Source organism: Lycorma delicatula, chromosome 5, assembly GCF_047948215.1.
Source record: "Lycorma delicatula isolate Av1 chromosome 5, ASM4794821v1, whole genome shotgun sequence".
Classification (NCBI taxonomy): domain Eukaryota; kingdom Metazoa; phylum Arthropoda; class Insecta; order Hemiptera; family Fulgoridae; genus Lycorma; species Lycorma delicatula.
The window spans coordinates 17,456,670-17,476,811 of NC_134459.1; the positions used below are offsets into that span (position 1 = coordinate 17,456,670).

Genomic DNA, 20,142 nt, shown 5'->3' on the forward strand with positions numbered 1-20,142 from the left:
TATAATGCCACTAAAGTATAATGCAATTCAGTGGATTGCAAGTACTGCATAACTGCTGTAAATTGTTGCCAGTACAGTGTAGTGTAAGTTAAGTAACTCTGCATGCATGCGTGTTTTAATTGGTGTTATACTGCAGCAATGCCTTATTTTCAACATGGTATTTATCTTGGGGGTTGTGTGATGGAAATGCAATTGCTGCTGCTACTGCAGAATATCAAGACATTTTTTTATCCGCAGAGTTCCAAATCGTAAAACATTTCACAAGCTACGAAAAACAGATACACTTCCCAACATTAGTCTTCATCACGATCATTCTGCCCATCATGACAAAACCTTTATAATTATAATACCATCTTTATATTATAATTCACTAATGCCTTTAGTCAAGTTTAGATACACTTGACTGCCTTATAGCCATACCCTTGTAAACACAAAACTAACTGTTGGCCATTGATAATTTTTTACAACATATTTGACATATCTGCCTACAATTCATCACTTAAACCAAACTGGAATATAAAATCAGTCGTATATAAAATCAAGAAAATACATCTTTAGAACATTAAACTCAATAAACATTGTGACAGTATGCAAGGTCAAGATAAAATTTTCCTCCCTAAGAACTTCTGACGATGAAGTTACAAGGATGTGTTACAATGAAGTTACATGCATGGTGCAAGTTTTGTTCTTCAAAAATTGACAATAAAACCAACATTATTTGTTCTAAATGAAGCCAAACATTTATGCAAACAACATGTGACTTACTACTGTCTTAACTGTAAATAAAAATATTTTTGTAAGTTTCATTATATTTATGTACTGCTGTAATTTCAAGTGAAATTTTCATATTCTAACATATTTTCCACTTACTGTTTTCATCTATTACATTTAGTTTTAAATTTATTTTTTAACTCTATACAACATTGTGCTTAGAAATTGTAAAATATCGAACAGTAGGCTATTCAAGTAAATGTATTTGTAATTGTCATCATTGATTTCTCATTATCCAATTTATTTATACTCTTATTATGTTTCATAAATACATAAGTATTATTATTTACTAAACTGTATTTTAACCAGAATCTTTACACACAATTAAAATAATTTCATAAAAAATATTTCACAGGTCATATTGATCCGAAGAACAGTATTGTAACAATACTGGTATAATGGACCTGAGTAATGGATTCCTGCCAATTAAGAAGAAAGTACAAAAAAATAATTATGAACGGAATCCAGAAGGGAACTAAATGGAATCCTTTTTCTAAGGATAACAGGTCTGTTTAACAATTGTTGTTTATAATACTGACAACAACACACCTAACAGATGCTCCATGAGAAGAATTACCGGACCAGAGTAGGAATTCATGGGAAAATGTAAGAAGATCATTCTCATGCTAAAACTTAGGTCTGGTTCTGCAGGTCAAGAGGATAGTTGTATAAATACTCCAGGAAAGACGAGTTAAGATCAGTATTTTACGCAAAAAGTTTTAAGCAAGAGAATTCTGCAAGGCATATTCAGTAAGTAGTGTACGAAGCGAGTATTAGCATGTGTTCAATGTGATTGTAAGGCGGTGTTCCCATCAATGTGTTGTACTGCAGAGTGTGTTGGTGAGTTACTATAAAAATTAGTGAAAGGAGTAAAGTATTAAATTCATTCATAAACTATAGGGTAGTTTTATTTGTGAACAGCAAACGTATGTGCAAAGAATAGAACTGAATGAACTTTAGACTAATCTCATCTTCGTAGTAATACAATATCAGTTGTTAAATATGTAAATATTAGTGGTCATTATAATGTACTTTGTCAATTGAACTGAATTCTGGTTTTTACAATTTACTAGCTGAAAATAAATCCTGACCTTAACTTTGTATTCGATGTCATGTCATCAGTGCATTGCACGTACTGCATTAACTGCTGTAAATTGTTGCCAGTACAGTGCAGTGTAAGTTAAGTAACTGTGCATGCATGCGTGTTTTAATTGATGTCATATTGCAGCTATGCCTTATTTACAACTGAGGAATTTGTTGACACGATATTTATCTTGGGGTTTTTTTGATGGAAATGCAATTGCTGCTGCAGAGTTCCAAACCCTAAAACAATTGGTGGAACATTTCACAAGCTATGAAAAACAGATACACTTCCCAGCATTAGTCCTCATCACGATCATTCTGCATGTCATGACAAAACCTTTATCGAGGCTACTCAACGCAGTGCAGGTGTAAGTACAAGACACCTTTCATGGCGAATCGAAGTTTCCCATTCAATGTGTAGCAGATACTTCATAACAAGCTGTATCCTTAACATAATCAACAAGGTGTAAGTGGTAGCATCTCAATCTTTCATCCAAAGATCCTGGGTTCAAGTCCCAGTCAGGCATGGCATTTTTCACATGCTACAAAACTGCCATTTCATCTCATACTCTGAAGCCCCATATCTAACAGTGGTCCCGAAGACTAAAAAAAGAAATCAATGAGTACAAGAAAAAAATCTTCAACCAAGAGATCCTCTTCATTTACAATATTGTAACTGGTAGAATATGAACCACAATTGCATAGTTAATTTTATTTACTGACAAGACTCAGTTTACTTAGGACAGCATAAGCAATTTCCAGAGCGATGGATTGGCCATGGTGGGCGCTAAACTCCTGGCCACGGAGATCATCTGTTCTAACACACTTAAATTTTTACGTGTGAGGTTGGATGAAAACTAATGTGTACAAGAAAAAAGTTCATATGTGTGATGAGTTCATTGCTCGCATTACAGACACTGCTGCAAAAATTAAGCAGTCGTGCAGAATCACGAACAGCAATGCTAGCAAACCGAAAGCGTATAGGCCAAATGTATTGAGTAGGGCAAATTTAAAAAAAATTTACTGTAAACTTTATTAAATGTATCAATTACACTCTCATTTTTTAACATTGTATCAATGGTATGTTAACTTCATTTTCTGTAGTTTATAACATTTAAACTCACCGGGTTGGTCTAGTGGTAAACGCGTCTTCCCAGATCATGTGATTTGGAAGTCAAGAGTTCCAGCGTTCAATTCCTAGTAAAGTCAGTTATTCGTACACGGATTTGAGTACTAGATCGTGGATACCGGTGTTCTTTGGTGGTTGGGTTTCAATTTACCACACATCTCAGGAATAGTCAAACTGAGACTGTACAAAACTACACTTCATTTACACTCATACATATCATCCTCATTCATCCTCTGAAATATTATCTGAAAGGTAATTGCTGGAGGCTAAACAGGAAAAAGAAAAGAAAAGTTTATAATATTTAAAAGTTATCATATGGTACGTTTTAGTAAAAAATTAATTTCTTGAAGTTGTGTTTGTTTTTTATTGTTATATTTTTACATCAATTTTCTCAGAATTAAATCCTCTACAAATTTTGATAATAAATTTAACAAATTTGTTTATTAGTCATTTAACAAAGTTTTTCTATTACTAATGTAAAAAAACATGTGTTTAGACATCAAATTTTTCTGTTTTACGAAGGATATTATGAAAGCTACTGGATATATGATTCTGGAACCAGTAGTGTGCAAATGACATGTCCAGATGTGACAAAAATTTATGTTAAACTTGCATAATCACAACAGTCAAGTAAAATTTGTAACCCATATTCAGTTGCATAATGCTGGTTTTCTTTTTTTTTATGAATCAATTTATTTCATAATTAACTGATGATGATGATGTAATAAATGCAAATTCAGTCATGTCAAACTTCCAAGCAAACAGGGACATTATAATGTACACAGACAGTAAATCCACATATCCCCAACCCACCTCATCAACAGTGGGTAAAAACTATGTAATACAAATACACACATAGTCATACTGACCTGAAACAGAACATTAGTACAAAACTAAAAAATATGGTAATAATAAAAAATAATTATGAGGCTAGATCTTTCAAAATAAAACTAATAAAGTTCTAAAAATGTAAAGTAAAATTTTCAGCGTAAAAGAAATGACAGGGACATTTGTCGAGTCATATTGACCAAAACAGAACAGTCTGTTAAACACTTAACAGACTTAACCAGTAAACATACATATTCCATTAGTCTACAAGATAATGAAACTATTTACGTAAAAATAACTATTAATTAGCTATTTATAGATACTATTTTTTATTTTATACACTAGTATTTTGGCACCAACTGTGATGTAATATTTTAATTGTTATTTACATGTATAGTCACAGAATTTCTTGTAGTATTAGAAGCAGATGAGTAAGAAAGACAAAAGCAAGGTAATATTACATGTATAGAATGAACTCTTGACACCAGAAGTTACTCCAGAAGTAAAAATAAATTGAAATTGTTCAGAAAAAAGAAATAAACCATAGTTTCTTGGATCTCCAGATTTAGCTTCTGGATATTTTTTATTTACTTGTTGAAATAAGGATGGATAAATATACTTCTTTTTAATTATATAATAAACAGATAGTAATAATACTTACATAATAGCAATTATATTTTTCATTAGAAGTTTTGTTAATTTTTCAGTTATCATTTTAATTTATTATTATTCAAAATGAATAATAATCCTAAAACCGAACCGGATGTACTCCAGTTAGTAGAATGATAAAGTTGGTCATACATGTAAAAACTAATTTTCATTTTAAAATCACTTTCATGTGTCACAAAATAAGGATAAGCCATTAACTGAAACCATATTTTAGATGAAAACAATAAAGATCACAGTTCAAAATGGTTTAAACAGCAGTAATAAATTTTACTAAAATTACAGTTTTTTATATATTATTATTTTTTAAATGAAATTCTTTATTTCTAAGATAATACATTTTGTGATAGCTGCTTTATTATTATATACTCTGGAATAATCAATGTTGTCTATGTCTAGAACAGCTTTCATATCATTAATGTGTAGTCCAGTGTAGGCTAAATTTACAAAGGAAAACCAATACACAATTAACCTCCATCCACGAAAAATCTACAATCATTATTAGTAACCTATTCAGAAATATTTCATGTCATTCCAGAAATAAAACTTAAGTAAAACAAGCTAAATTGCATGTATATGTTCATTAATTAAGTTACTATCAATGAAAAATAATTTAATAAGGAAGACCATTGCACTAACTTCTTTGGTACTAGTTTGGTAACTTAATGCCTTGAAGATACTCAATTGAAATTCCTGGCTTAGTCTATTTTTTTCATTATTTCATAATTAAATGCTTACTTACACAAAACCATTTTAAAAAAAAACCAAATGAAAGCCTTTTATCAAATCTCGAGGATGGCAAGGTTAATTTTAAATTATAAAAACATATATTAAAAACAAGACATTTATTCAAAACGCACAGATACAGCCAAAGAATTGGATTTCATTTAATGCACTGTTAGGATACATCAAAATCTGTTAAATAAGATATGTATTACATACCTACTAATGCTATCAAGAGCAATAAATAAGCTTTAAACCAACAGAAACCCGCTAGGAAAATTAAATGACAATAGAACATTTTAATAAATACAACACCGTGTTAATACTGACCAGTAACAGTAATTCATTAAGCAAAAGGTCATATGTCCCAAAACAGAACAAGAAAGTTATTTTACTATCTACAATGTATAGTTTTGAATTTACAAACAAACAAAATCAGAAATCACAAGTGTTCTCTATTTATAACTCAACAAAACCCAGTGTGGATATTTTAGACATGAAATGCAGCAACTATTCTGTCAATCGCCGGACAAGAAGGTGACTTAGTGGTGTTTTACCACTTGATCTCAGTTAGCTGTGTAAATGCTTTTGCATTATTTTTACACAAAGGAAAAATGACCAGATTTGATTTTATGAAAAATATGGAACAAAATCTAATAAAAAAAAAAAAACACATGAAAAGGAGATTGCTTATCTCAAATCTCAACAACCTAAAGACAATCATCATAAAACAGTATGTGAAAGAGAAGAGAACAACCTGAAAGAGACAAGACATGAAATGGTGAGGAGCGACAGATTGGAAACAAGCAAAAATTGCTGTTACTGCCCTTATACCTAGAATCAGATGACAGCATACAAATGTGTAAAATGCGATATACCTACCTGCCTTGAGTGCTCAAAAAAATGTGTAACAGCTGTATAAATAAACTGTGATTCACCATAAAACATATAATCGATTTTAGAAAACAAATAATTTTTAATAAAATTTTACTAATTATTATAATACACACTTCATGAAAATACAACATATTTTATATTGATGTAGACAATAAGTATGCAAGATAAAATAATATTTTTCACTTATTTTTGTTTCCTAATTTTAATTTAGAATTCATATTGTAGTAATCCATTTTTTTTTTAACATTCATTATAAGCAAGTATGAGAAAGATTTTGTAATTAGGTTGTTTACTTAGCAGATAATAAAATCTATTTGTAGAATAAGTTACAATAATAATAATACAGATTAATAAAATAAATAAGATAATTAAAAAAGAATGAGGAATATGAGAATAAAAACTAAACAAAAATAATGAATGAAAGGATTTACTGTAATGACAAAAAAACGGTCAAATTTCATATCAGTCTGGAAGACAGATAATGGGTCGCAGTCGGGTAATATCAGCTGAGGATGTAGAGGATATACTGAAATGAAACAACTAGCACTAGATAGGGAATCTTGGAGAGCTGCATCAAACCAGTTAAATGACTGAAGAAAAAAAAAATTTAAATACGTTCAAATTTTTTTGATACATTAACATGTGTTAAAGTAACAGCTTGAATTCTCATGTAAATCTTTAAAGTTAACTATTAATGAACAAACTACCAAAATATTGTAAAGCCATTTTTAAAAACCCGGTACAGGATGTTTGTCAATAAACAAAAAGACAACTATTATTGAAATATGAATTCAAATGTTCAACTTCAAAAAATTATTCATTCATCACAAACACAAGTTTGTAGAAGTTTTTATATAAAAATTAACATACAATTTTAAAGATTAATAATTCTGGTAAACTGCATAAAAAGCAAACAATTTCACATTTATCAATGTTTCATTAATTATTGTGAATAGCAAAACCTATACAGCTCTGTAGTATATTTACACCTTTTTTCCTAATGTGTACGTTGCAATTTGTTGCAACAGCCGACCACTCCTGGGACGTGTGGTTAATTGAACTCGACCACCAAAATACATTACAACTGCCTACTTAGGCCTAGTACATATATTGGCAACTGCATAGTTCAAATGTGTATAAAAGCAACTAAATTTTATTAATATTTTAACCTCAGAACCTTCGACTTCGATATTCAGCTGTTAAAACACTGCTTTGCGACGAGTTAACCCCTAGACCACATCGGTGGACTAAGTAAACACTATTATGAACATGCATATCAACATTAATTTTCCCTAATATGTTGCAATCTTTCAAATGGTGAACAATAAGTACAAAATCAAGATTAGTAAAATTTTTTGCTGATATAAATTAAAGATAAGAATAAAAATCGTTATACATACAAGTACAATAGTCAAATTCAAAGTTTGTAACGGTTTTGTTAATATTATAAACACCCTTTACTCGTATTGATTATAATAACACAACTTAGTAACATACAAAAAAAAAGACGGAATATAAGTTAATTAATTTTAAAAATGTATAATGCCTCACCGAAAAAAATATTTTAAGTACAAAAATTAATTCCACACAAGCGTAAACAGACGCCATACTCTTTCGTACAATTCGTTCTGGTACAATAATAGACATGAAACAGCTGTAAAAATTGCAGCCAACACTTAAATATTATACCCTCATCATTCTCGTATTCTGATTATAAATGAAAAAACTTAATTTAAAATCTTCAATTATAAATTAAAATCTTCATACACTTATTCATTTTCAAGAACTATCAGTAAATTTGTTTTCAAAGAAATACGTATTTTATACTTACATGACTATTATTTTGTCGTGTTACGGAGTGGATCAGAATGACTTACAATGTATAATAAATGAATATAATTCTAAAAGATTTTTCCAAAAATTAATTAATAGCATGCCCTATAAAAGTATGAATTTTTATTGGATAATGGTATATTGAATAAAAAAGAATTAACTTCTTACTTAAACATTTTAAGTATTTAGGATGAATTGAATAAAGCAAAAGGATTCCTTAAAAATTAAGTGTTTTCTTACTTTTTTTTCTGTTTAGTCTCCGCGAATTACCGTCAGGTATTACTTCAGAGAATGAATGAGGTTGATATATATGAGTGTAAGTGTAGTCTTGTTCATCTCAAGTCGAGCATTTCTGAGATATGTGGTTAATTGAAACCCAATCACCAAAGAACACTGGTAAACACGATCTAGTATTGAAATCGGTATAAAAGTAACTGCTTTTACTAAGAAGTGTTCTCTTACTGCAACAAGTAAATTTATAAATTTAATCATGTTTACTTACCGAATAATAACTTACTTAGAATTTGTCCAGGAATGTCTTATTTCTAGTTGAATAAAAACAAGAACTGTCTTAAATGAATAAATTAATACTTATTTATTTTTAAGGTAGTTGTTGAGAATACTTGGATTACAGCATTGGTGACTTTCACTTTAATTTGAGACATATTACAGGGTTTATAAGATTTCAAAAAGGGAAGATACTTGGAGAGAAAGGGTATTAGCCACAGCGATTCAAAGATTATATTGCAATTTGAAAGTGAAAATATAAATTACCTCTCAGATCACTTTTTGGTTGAAGCATATGAAACTTGAAGAGGAGCTCTCAACTCACGCCAGAAAATGGAAATATTTTTGCGATTCGTAAGTGAACTTATTTCAAACCAGGGTTTTGCAAGATTTTGGTGTTCACCACTCAACAGTCTGTAAGACTACAAATAGTGTGGCAGACAGCATAAAGAAGAAAACACATTTATGGATCAAATTTACATCCGACTTATAGGCATTGTAATTAGCTAGGAAGGGGTGGTCTAACAGATACAGTTATCGGTGCAATCGATTGCACACGTCAGGATTAAAATTCATCTGCATTTGGAGATGATTATATTAACAGAAAAGGATTTGCGAGCCTCAATCACCAGTGATTCAAGTGAAATGATTACTAATGCAAACGGGTCAGTAGCCTGAAAGTGTACATGATTCCAGGATTTGGTATCGGATCAGTATTCTAGAGTTCAGTATACCAGATTATGCCACAATTGTGTGAAACAAACGCTAACAATTGTTTTATTTTTTTCATTTTTTAATTAATTGTAATCTAATTCACTTATTCTCACATCTGTATTTTTGTTTATTACTAAAAAATTGAATTGAAAACTTATAAAAAACAATCAATAAATATTAAAAAAATAAATTAATATAAAATCAATAAATGTATAAGAAATGACGTCTTAGTGTAACTCAGTTGGTAAGGTGTCAGACTGAATTAGCTGAATCAAACCTAGGACCTCAGCATTTGTGAAATCAAATGATTCAATCTAACATTCATAATCTTTTGTCAATTTATATTTTTAATTTTATTATTAAACTTTTTTTTAGCTTTTTATTGTATTTTTCAGGAAACAGGATTTTTTTTGAAAAATCATTACAATCAATAGATTACAAAAAATTATGACTAATCAAAATAGAAAATCAATTTTTTTTAGCTACGTAGACCTACAGTAGTTATTCAATTAATATTTCTTTTTGTCAGTTTTATTACAATTGTACAGATTCTTATTATTCTGAGAGCAAACAATCTTGTTCCACCTCAATGTTAGTTTCACTACTATAATTTAAAACATTTGAACTTGAGTGTGTAGTGTCAGATATGGTCCTAGCTGATATTCTATTGATGACAAGTTGTTCTTTTTTTGCTTGCAACCTGGCAGCATTGTCGCTCATGTAAAACAAGATGTTTGGAGTTTGCTTGGCATTTCTCCTGCTACCACCCCATTGGGTCGTAGCAGGAGAAATGGGAATTGGGTCGTCCTAAAGCATAAGACCGAATATCTGTGCTACAAATGGCTACTGAGCCTCAAAACAGTTTAGTGACCAGTGTCCTAACTAGCTCCTAGAGCTAACCTAAAAGCGTAAGTGGAATAAGCATGGTACCATACAACACTCTCTTGCATGTCCCATCGCTCACTTGTAACATATCACAACATGGATAGGCACACCCCATCAACTACTAAAACATATATGACCATCAATAATTAAATTTATCTTGTCAAAGACAACAATTTGCTACCACGCCTAGGCCGCTGAATGCCAGCAAGTACCTGTCGACTATTAAAGCACTTGGAGTGTTAATCTGGCTGGTAGCCAGCCATGTCTCTTGGTTAGCTTTCTATAGCAGCGTGGTAGGAGTCTTTTCCCTTAGGTAAACTATTGATGTTGGTTGAACAAAGTAACTGCATCAAAGAACTCCCACACAGTCCGACAATGCGGCTCTCACCACATTGACTTGACACTTGTGAATGGCCAATTTTTCCCTTGATCTCTAAGTTCCAGGGTGGCTTAAGTTCTGGCCTCCCCAAGAGCTGACAGTCAAACATCATGTGTTCATTCGACTGGACCTCCCCGCAGATGTACAGCTCATAAGCTGCCAGGCAGAACCAAAACATTGGTTCAAGTTAACATGGTTGGTGAGCACCTGAGCACCTGTTGCCCTTAAAAATGAGCTCGAGGCATACCATCCCCCCAAATCCTGTATAAACTTATACAAGGATCTTCCCTTAGTCATGGTGTCCCATTCCAGCTGCCATGCTTCTATTGCAAGGTTCTACAGCCTCTTTCACAGGCGAGATGGGCAACTGAACGAAATTTAGATCTGGTGAATTGTGATCACTGTTCCGCTCCAGTACTGATAAAGCTCAGAACTGCATCCCAAATACATCGGCCTCCTGGCATCTTTGCAATCTCCACATGGCCACCCGAACTTTCACCACCAAATCGATTCGGAGAGCCTTTCCCAATAAGGTGGTACCCTCGTAGGAGGTTGTTTTAAAAACACCAGTGCATACATTTAAGGCTTTGCACTGGGCACTCCTTAAATTTTAAATAAGTGCTCAATTTTTTTCCAACCTATGTGTTCGAACAGACACCGCTTAAGAGAGGTCATACTTTCAAAGACACCTTGGTACACTGTGTATAAATGATGGCCCGACAGCTCATAATCCTCTTGAGCAATCCTCCTAAGCTTGTGCATCACAGAGACGGCGCCCACCGCTACTTGCCTAATGTGGTTGCTAAACAATAACTTCTCATCAAACAAAACACCTAGGTACTTATGAACTCGAATTCAGCTAGTTGCACAGCCTTTATACTTAATACGGGGGTTATGACTGTATGATAATTTGTTTGCACTCTTGAGAAGCATACACTTCATCTTGGGCACAGAAATCTTTAAATTTTGAATGTCCATCCAGCTATGTGCAGTTAACAAAGCCACCTGCGCTCGGTCTTCCAGCTGCGATTGTGAAGATGTTGGGAATTCTGATATAGACAAATTTTCGGTTTCTTCAGTTTCTAAACGGAACTTCCTTTTCTTTTGCCATTTAATTACTGTAATCTGTATAGGCAGTAATTCAGAATGTACACTTTCATTCTGCTTTTCACAATCCAAATTCCAATCTTCTTTTTTTTAATGAAGTTTGTGGATCACATGTGGCAGTATCACAATTTTCTGGAAAACTGGACTTTCTTTATAATTTAATAATTCCTGAAATGCTTTTTCCCATTCAAGAAGTTTATTTTTTGTTTCCTGTAGTATTTGATCTGTTTTCCACTTTAAATCTGTCTTCACATTAAGAAGTTTTTAAATTTCAAACGGTATAATTTTTCCTGAAAATTCTGGCAAATTAATCTTTTATTTCTATCCATGCCTTTTTTCTGGCCTGTACAATTGCTGGGGATCATGGTTTATTGAAAACGACAGCATGATCTTTTAAAAGCTTTGCAAATAAAAGTTTTCCATAACTAGTACCTGCAGGCAGTTCTTTCTCACTTGATGACATGTTTGATAATTCTATTCACAACATCAAATGACTAAATAAAATCCTTTGTCTTAAAAGAATTATAGCTACAGCTGTAACTGAACATGTCACAACATGTTTATTTATGTTACAGCAATTACAAATCTATTCTATTATGAAATATTAAGAGAGTACTTATAAATTAAGTAATCACTTTTAAGAGACTACTTATCCACTGCAAAAATTTTCCAGTGTTTACTTTTTAAATAAAAGACTGCATTTTTTCAATTACAATCAAGAGATAACTTGTGGTTAAAAGTGTTCACTTATTCTTATAACTAGTCTCTTGCCAGTAGTTGTTTATTTTTATTCAATAGACCCGATGATTGACCATAATAATAGTCATAAAGATATAGTATGTGATTGCACTTCATACTTTATAGTTCATACTAATTTTATAGTCTAATTATAGTATAGTTAACAAAGAGAAATCAATGCCTCAGCCTCAATGTGCCAACAAGTAAGAATTTGATGGTTTATAAACATACAACATATTAGAAGATACACATTAGTTCAAACAAAAATTAATCTACAGTTAACATTACATTACACTCTGGTAGTAATATTGCATGTTAAATGTAAATTTCCTTGACTTTTACTTGTTATTTTAATATTTGACTATACTTCTCTGAATCTCTTCTGATTTGCTTTCCAAAAAGAGAGCTAGAACTACAATCATGTGAAGCATCATACTGTGTTTGGGGACATCCTTATGTACTTGAATGGATATGTATGAGTGAAAGATACAATGCACCATGGCGTAATTTACATCCAGAGCTGGCCAAAATTACTTAACTATTAATTATAATCTAATCTTTTTCAATAGAGATTGTGTTAAATTTTTTTTATCTACTTTAAAACTATCCTGATATGTTGATTCACATTTTAAAAACATTTTTGACAATTTTATGTAACTAGTTTTCTTTTTAGATACCAGTATTGTTTTTGTTTGACTTATTGCTTACTTATCACAGTAAACTTATTTGTTTGATTAGCAGCACAGGTAGACAAGAAAATATTTTATGAAAAAAGCAATTATATTTATATATAAATAATTTTATTTACTATGAACAAATTATAATTTTTTACTTAAATACTAAACATACATCATAAGTACATTTATATATGCCTACATAAAATTAACTACAGTAAACCAATACAAAAACAAGTACATCAAAATATGAAATAGTTTTCAAAACATTTGCTTATAGATGAAGGCTTAACTTAATAAAAGTATGTGATCCAAAACAATAATAACAAGATTATAAACTAAGTAGTACACATTGCTTCAAAGGTTCGATGCCCTATTCAGAATGCTTGGCGTCAGTCTCACTCTCCTCTTCATCCTTTGAATATCTTATTTCAACCCCTTTCCATTCTCATCATTATCATCATGATCTAGTGCTGTAATCTCTCCTGAATGAGCAAGGTTTGGTGCCCTGGCAGTAGAATTTCTATTGTTTCTTTGCCAAATGGCTTGCTTCTTTTCTTCGGTATTTTTCTTTTGCAACTCAAAAAGGGATCTGAACTCAGAAACAACCTACTTAAAGTGTCCCTACTGCACTTTTTCCCCCAAAAAATATCTTGAGAACTTTAATCTGCATTGCCGAACGTGTTTATTTCTCGCTTCAGCTGCTGCTTCCGGTAGCTGACCAAATACTAGTATGCACTTATAATTACAGTTGATCTTTGAATTAAAATTTTATGTAGAGTCATGGTCATGGGGTGCCACCTGTACAGTTCAACATATAATTTTGATGTAACTGAAGCAAAACCTTGAAACTCGTTTATTAGACGCGCATTTTAAATGGCTACTTGTTAAACAAGTAGCTGTTTCTGGGCCAGAAAAAACTGCCTTGATGTATTACCGTCATTCGTGATACCAAAGCCCTACTTTGGGGTGTCTACTGGAAGACCCATTTCCTCTTTGAAACTATCTTGTATTTTCTTTTTTGAATCTTTTATAATTTCCTTTTCTTCTTGAGTTTTAGCATGCCATTTTTTGGTAGGAATTTTATGAGCTGAATGCAGCAACGATTCAAAAAATTGAATTCTTGTGTGTAAAAATTGACAAACCAAATTTCAAATAATCAGGATTTTCTTCCTGAACTGCATCCAATTTATTGAAATCTTTCGATGTCTTCCCATAAATGTAACACCACATTGTTCATGACGTGCCAGTGGCTGCATTACAGGCTTTCCTGTCTATATCAGTATTTCAGTATTTTATCAGTATTTATCAGTATATATATTATATCAGTATTTCCTGTCGGTATCAGTACATGTTTTGTTTTAAGTATAACACAATGATTGGAGAGCTACATGAAAGTTGCAATGTTACAAAAGAACTTTGAAAATATTACCATCACTCTCACCACTATCTTGAAATTTTTGTTCGAATTGCATCCATTGAAACCCATCACACCACCACTTAGAAACTAACATGAAAGTTTGCTTACGAACATTCTGAGATTGAAATTAGTACTTTCAGATTGAACTAATTTCTACAGTAACAGTTCGATTGACTTTACTATACATTGACTACACTATGAACGTACAAAATTAAATTACACCTTTAGAAAATATAGCAATTTTCCATTTTTACAAAATGGTAGTAGTATGCGAAAAGTTTTTTCTGAAATAAATTACTGATAAGACAAGGATCTTTTCAATACAAACATCATGGGCCGACAAGCCCAGACAAGTTTTCAAAAACCTTTCCGAAGTTAAAAGTATGTTAAAAAACTGTTTAATTTATTACTAAGTAAGAAATTAGACAGTTTTTTTAACTGTTTAAATTAACTGTCAAAATTAATTTTGTAATTTTTCATTTATAAAATATTCTAAAACTAATTACTGGAAATAAATGTATGTATCTTTTAATCTCCGACTGCGGATAGGACACACGAGGGTTACACACAAGTACCTGATGATAGAGGACACGCACGATGCAACTGCCGCATAACTGTACGCCATACACTCTTGGATTGCATATGTTATGCGGCGTTGAGTCGTAAATTTAAACTTCCCAGAAACATCCGTGGTGTCTTGTGCAACGATAATAACATTTTAAATCAGACATTTCTGTTTTTGCGTAGTGCTGGGTTAACTCAGCACTAATATAAAAAGCACTTAATATAAAAATTTAATTTTTGTGGTTCTGTATTCTGATTTTATTATCCGAATAGGGAGCCCTTTTACACAGTATCGGAATTTGTCAAATTTTATATAGTTTTTTTTTTTGTATGTTTTAAAAACTTTGTCTGTGATATTAGTTGTAAGATTTTAGTGATATGTTGTATCCCAAATCAGCTGATTTGGAAGTCGAGAGTTACACCGTTCAAGTCCTAGTAAAGCCAGTTATTTTTACATGGATTTGAATACTAGATCGTGGATACCGGTGTTCTTTGGTGGTTGGGTTTCAATTAACCACACATCTCAGGAATGGTCGAACTGAGAATGTACAAGACTACATTTCATCTACACTCATACATATCACCCTCATTCATCCTCTGAAGAATTATCTAAACGGTAGTTACCGGAGGCTAAACAGGAAAAAAGAAAGAAAAGAAAGTGATATGTTGTAAGTCTGTAAATACAATAGTTTTAAGTTTTATTTCACTTTTTTAATTTTTGTTTTTAACTTAGTTTTACTTTTTTATTATATAATTGGTATTAGTTTTAAATTTTATTTAATTTTACTATTTTAATTTTTAACCTAGTTTTAAGTTTTTTTTATGTTTTTTAGCTTTTTTCTTTTAGTCTTTGCATTTTTTAGTCTTTTTGTTATCCGAGAATGGGCCTTTTACACCCATCCCGGACCTTGTTAAATTATATTTACTTTTATTTTTATTTTCGTTTTTACCCGTGATATTAAGTTTTACTATCTATCCGTTAGATTAGTTTTTAATTTCTTCTTTTTTTTTCATAAAAAAAACCTGTTAATCTCTCACTGAAAACTTTTAAATCGATTGCTCAACATATATTATCAAAAATAATAACTCAACATGAAACAACGAACTAACTGCTATGAAAAATAACTAGCTACTAGATTTGATGCTTTGTCATGACTGAATTAAAAATCTGATGTGGACATCACATGACTTCCTTGCCTATTGAATTACGTATGAAATTTTTTTTTTTAAATGAAAAGTACATAAAAGTTTATTTCATTAATAAGTCGTAATATTTTTTATATATTTCTTTTTTTATTGTTATTATTGAATTATTATTTATCGTAAACAATTTTTTTATAATCAGAAGTTAATAATTATTAATAAATCAATACATTTAGATTAAAAAAAAAAGAGATGAAGTCTTATTTGAATTGATGTGCCTTCCACCTTGTAAGATCCAAATATTTCATTAATTACAATTTTATTTGGCTATAACTCTGGAACCAATGAAAATACGTCCCACTTATGATATATCGTTGAAAAGCTCTCAATGAGGATTTATAACTGCAGTTAAAAAAAGTTCAAAATACAATTTTTTTTTATTTTAAGCTGTTTTGGACACTTTTGGACCAGTTGATTGCTATCAAAAGGGGAGATGCACAATTAGATGTTACAACAGTCCAAATAAAAAATATCAACATCCTACGCCTTATCGTTTTTGAGTTATGCAAGATACGTACGTACATGATGAAAGTAACATCATGTTACTTTCATCATGGGATACAGTAGTTGTAAAACTGCTTCACTTCTAAGCGGTATACTTATAATGTCGTAAATCTATTTCAAAGATAAACTTGCAGTATCTAAAATATTAAATAACATGACTGTAAAAAAACTGGCTCTTTTTTTTAAACATTATATATATATATATATATAGTCAGGTACAAGGATTCCAACTTTGGATCATACGTCTAAATCGGCTCAACTGTTGAGCTGCTACAGTGGAACAAACTGACATACATTACACTCCTTTTTGGACAGTGTAAAAATACATACAGATATACACCAATATTCAATTTTATTTCTCAAAATGGATTTTACTTTCAGAAAAATAAAAATATCATCTAGTAGAGGGAGATTCAAATCCCTTCTTGCTCCATTAATTCTCTAGCCTCCCATCCTAATCCCTTATGTTCATATCCAACTTTACTGACGTTGTTTCGCACCCACTTACTGTTAAATTCCAGTTTTGGATATTTCATTAATATAAAGCGTTTCCTTTTTGTTTATTTTGATATGTCAACATCGTTATTGAGTATCTGAATAATTCTAGGAAAATAAAATTGCTGTAGAAACACAAAAGATAATCATAAACCAGATAAGATTAATTAATAACATTTGATGACAGCAATACTCGCATTCACCGCAAAAAAGAAGATAAGGCAGCTCCAATTTGTGATCTGTGAACAAAGCTCAATGCAAATTTATCTCAGATGTATAACCCTATAGAGAATTTAATGACCGATGAACAGCACATATAGCCTTTTTGAGGTCGCACAGGATTTACCAAATATATGCCTTCGAAGCCAAGTGTATATGGAATCAAAATTTGTTGAATTTGAGATGCTGAAAAACGCGTATCCTTTGCACGGCATAATGCACACTGGCAAAGCGAATAACAACAGAGCAAAAGATCAGGGAGAGAATGGTAAATGAACTTGCGTCCGCGTACCGAGGAAGTGGGAAAAACATCTATATGGAGAATTTTTCACAATTTTACTCCTTGCCAAGCACTTGCTATTGTAGAATCTCACCATTCATGGCCCAATAAAAATAAATAGTATATACCTAGTATCATGGCTCCGAGAGAGCAATACCAAACTGTTTTTGGTTTTCACGACATACTAACTTCCCAAAGAAAAATAAAGCTGTAATTTTTATAACAACAATGTATTTGAATATGGCTGAGTAACGATTTGAAAAAGAAACCCGATATCATCAGTTACTACAATAAATAGACACTATGGACTAAATGCTAAGAAGGTATACCATTAAAAATCGATGTTGAAGATGGCCGATGGGTGTGTTCTTCAACATGCGTGCGATACATAAGTTCACTCGCGGCATTAATGTAAAAATAATAAAATGATACCGCCAAAAAACGTCATTTTACGCGGCAAGTGAGTAAATAACTAGCCAAATCAATGACTGAAGCTCACATGCTGAATGCTCAACTGATACGTATCTACACTACAAAAATTGCAACTGAGACCATCAAATAGTATCTACAAAAGTTGCTGGTCCCTCTGTTGTGTGAGACATAGCAGGGAGGAAAAGGTTCACTAGTTCCTGCCACATGTTATAAATCAACTATAAAAAAAACGACGAAGAACGTGCAAAAGCTGCACTGAGTGTCAACTGCCTGTTTGTGATTAACAATTATTACATTCTAAAATGTAATGATTGTCATAAATAATATTTTTTAACATAATGGTTTTTTTTGTTTGTAATAAAAATTTATCTGCTTGTGTCACAAAAAATAATTTTATATTATTTTATAAATATCGTATATTCATTTTTTTTAGGAGTAAAGCGTGGTCTTTGTTCGTATGAATATAAATTATTAAGTACAGATTATAAATAAATTTTATTTTTTTTTAATTTTTACTTAAATTATCTAATAGTTTTTTTTATTATCTGATACTACAAATCGTGCTTGTCTATGTAAGAAAGCGAGATAGAGAGAATAATCTAGGGGCGAGAGAGAGTGTATTAGTATGCAATACTAGTGAAAAAAAAAAAAATAGTGAAAGGGGAGTGAAAAAATTTAAACAGCATTACAACTATGGATGTTTATTTATTTATTTTACTTCAGTATTTATTCACTAACTGCGCTCGGAAAAAAATTACAAAAATGTTATTTCTATGAATATAAAATATTAACACTCGGATGTTATTTTGCTGAATCGGTTACATTTTATCGTCCGATGACTCCTCAAAAGTGACCGGCATTATTCTGTTGTCGAGTTCCATTAACAATATATCCCAGTCTGGCGAGCATTTTTTAAATAAATAGGTAAAATCGGTTTAAAACAGCAATATTACATCGCCTTGTTTTACAACGGCCACATTAATTTGCTGTTATATCTGCCCCAGATTTTACTTTAGTTGCAATACATCTAAAATACCTCAGATACTAAATGTAACGGTCAGAACTGTTTTCTCTGAAAGTAATAATGTTCACTATATGAAGCTTTTACACGGATGAATATTATCTGCATATTGGTGGGCTTCTTATGTCGATTTGCAATCGTATAGTCGGTTCGGTAAATAAGGGGAAGTGAAACCATTTATTTCCAGTCTTCACTTTTCCTTATAAGCCTAGCATGAGAACTTGTTATTCTTAAGTTGGCTGCGTTGTTTTCAGAAGCGACTTGTGAGTCGTGTCATGTCAGATACCAGTATATAAATGAATTTATCAACCATTAGCGCGCACACACACACACACACACACACACACACACACAGAGAGAGAGAGAGAGAGAGAGAGAGAGAGAGAGAGAGAGAGAGAGAGAGAAAGGAAGATAAGCTTGTACGAAGAAGAGTTGTGATTATAATTTCAAGGTAAAAGAATATTCCATAAAGAGGTCTGGATAAGTATTTATTTATCTGTTAGAAGCCCCACGGTCGGCGAAGTATTTTTATTTTATCATAAATACCGCTTTGAATTACGTATATTTATGATACATGACTATGTATACAGATTTTAAACACCGCCAGAATGTCTATAAATAAGTAATCTTTTTATTACTGAATAAATCGAATACGAATAGGTTTTGTTCGGAAAAATTTAAGTTTTAGCTCTCGGTTCATCGGTTGATATTTGAATACGATGTGAAATTTTGTTGTTTTATAAATACCGGTATAATGAGTTCCTGTGGGTATTAAACGATTTCAATATTCGTTAACATTTTGGAAATCTAGTTAGTTAAATACATTTTTTGCTTTTTGTATTCATAACCTCATTTTCTTGGAAATCATTGAAATTATTTCACAGTGCGATTCTGATCGATTAAAGCGTTAGAAATTCCTCATATTGTTGTAAAACTTATTTATTAAATAAAAAATACCATTTTAAATATATTATCGTAAATATTTTAAAAGTATAGACAAAATGAAATGATTATTCGAAAATGTAAACCAAATAATTCTACGTTAATATAGAACTATTAGTAACAAAAAA

General features: G+C 31.4%; 1 protein-coding gene across 10 annotated transcripts in view; it reads right to left on the bottom strand.

The window, feature by feature from the left end:
* The window catches only part of LOC142324763 (uncharacterized), a 101,010-nt gene extending 93,270 nt beyond the window's left edge, over positions 1–7,740 (bottom strand). For 8 of the 10 annotated variants that reach the window (XR_012756382.1, XR_012756384.1, XR_012756385.1 and 5 more), the window contains exon 1: positions 7,649–7,740. The gene's annotated coding sequence lies outside the window, so the exon portion shown is untranslated. The other 2 variants (XM_075365726.1, XM_075365725.1) reach the window with 2 other exon arrangements.
* Positions 7,741–20,142: the final 12,402 nt, after the last annotated feature.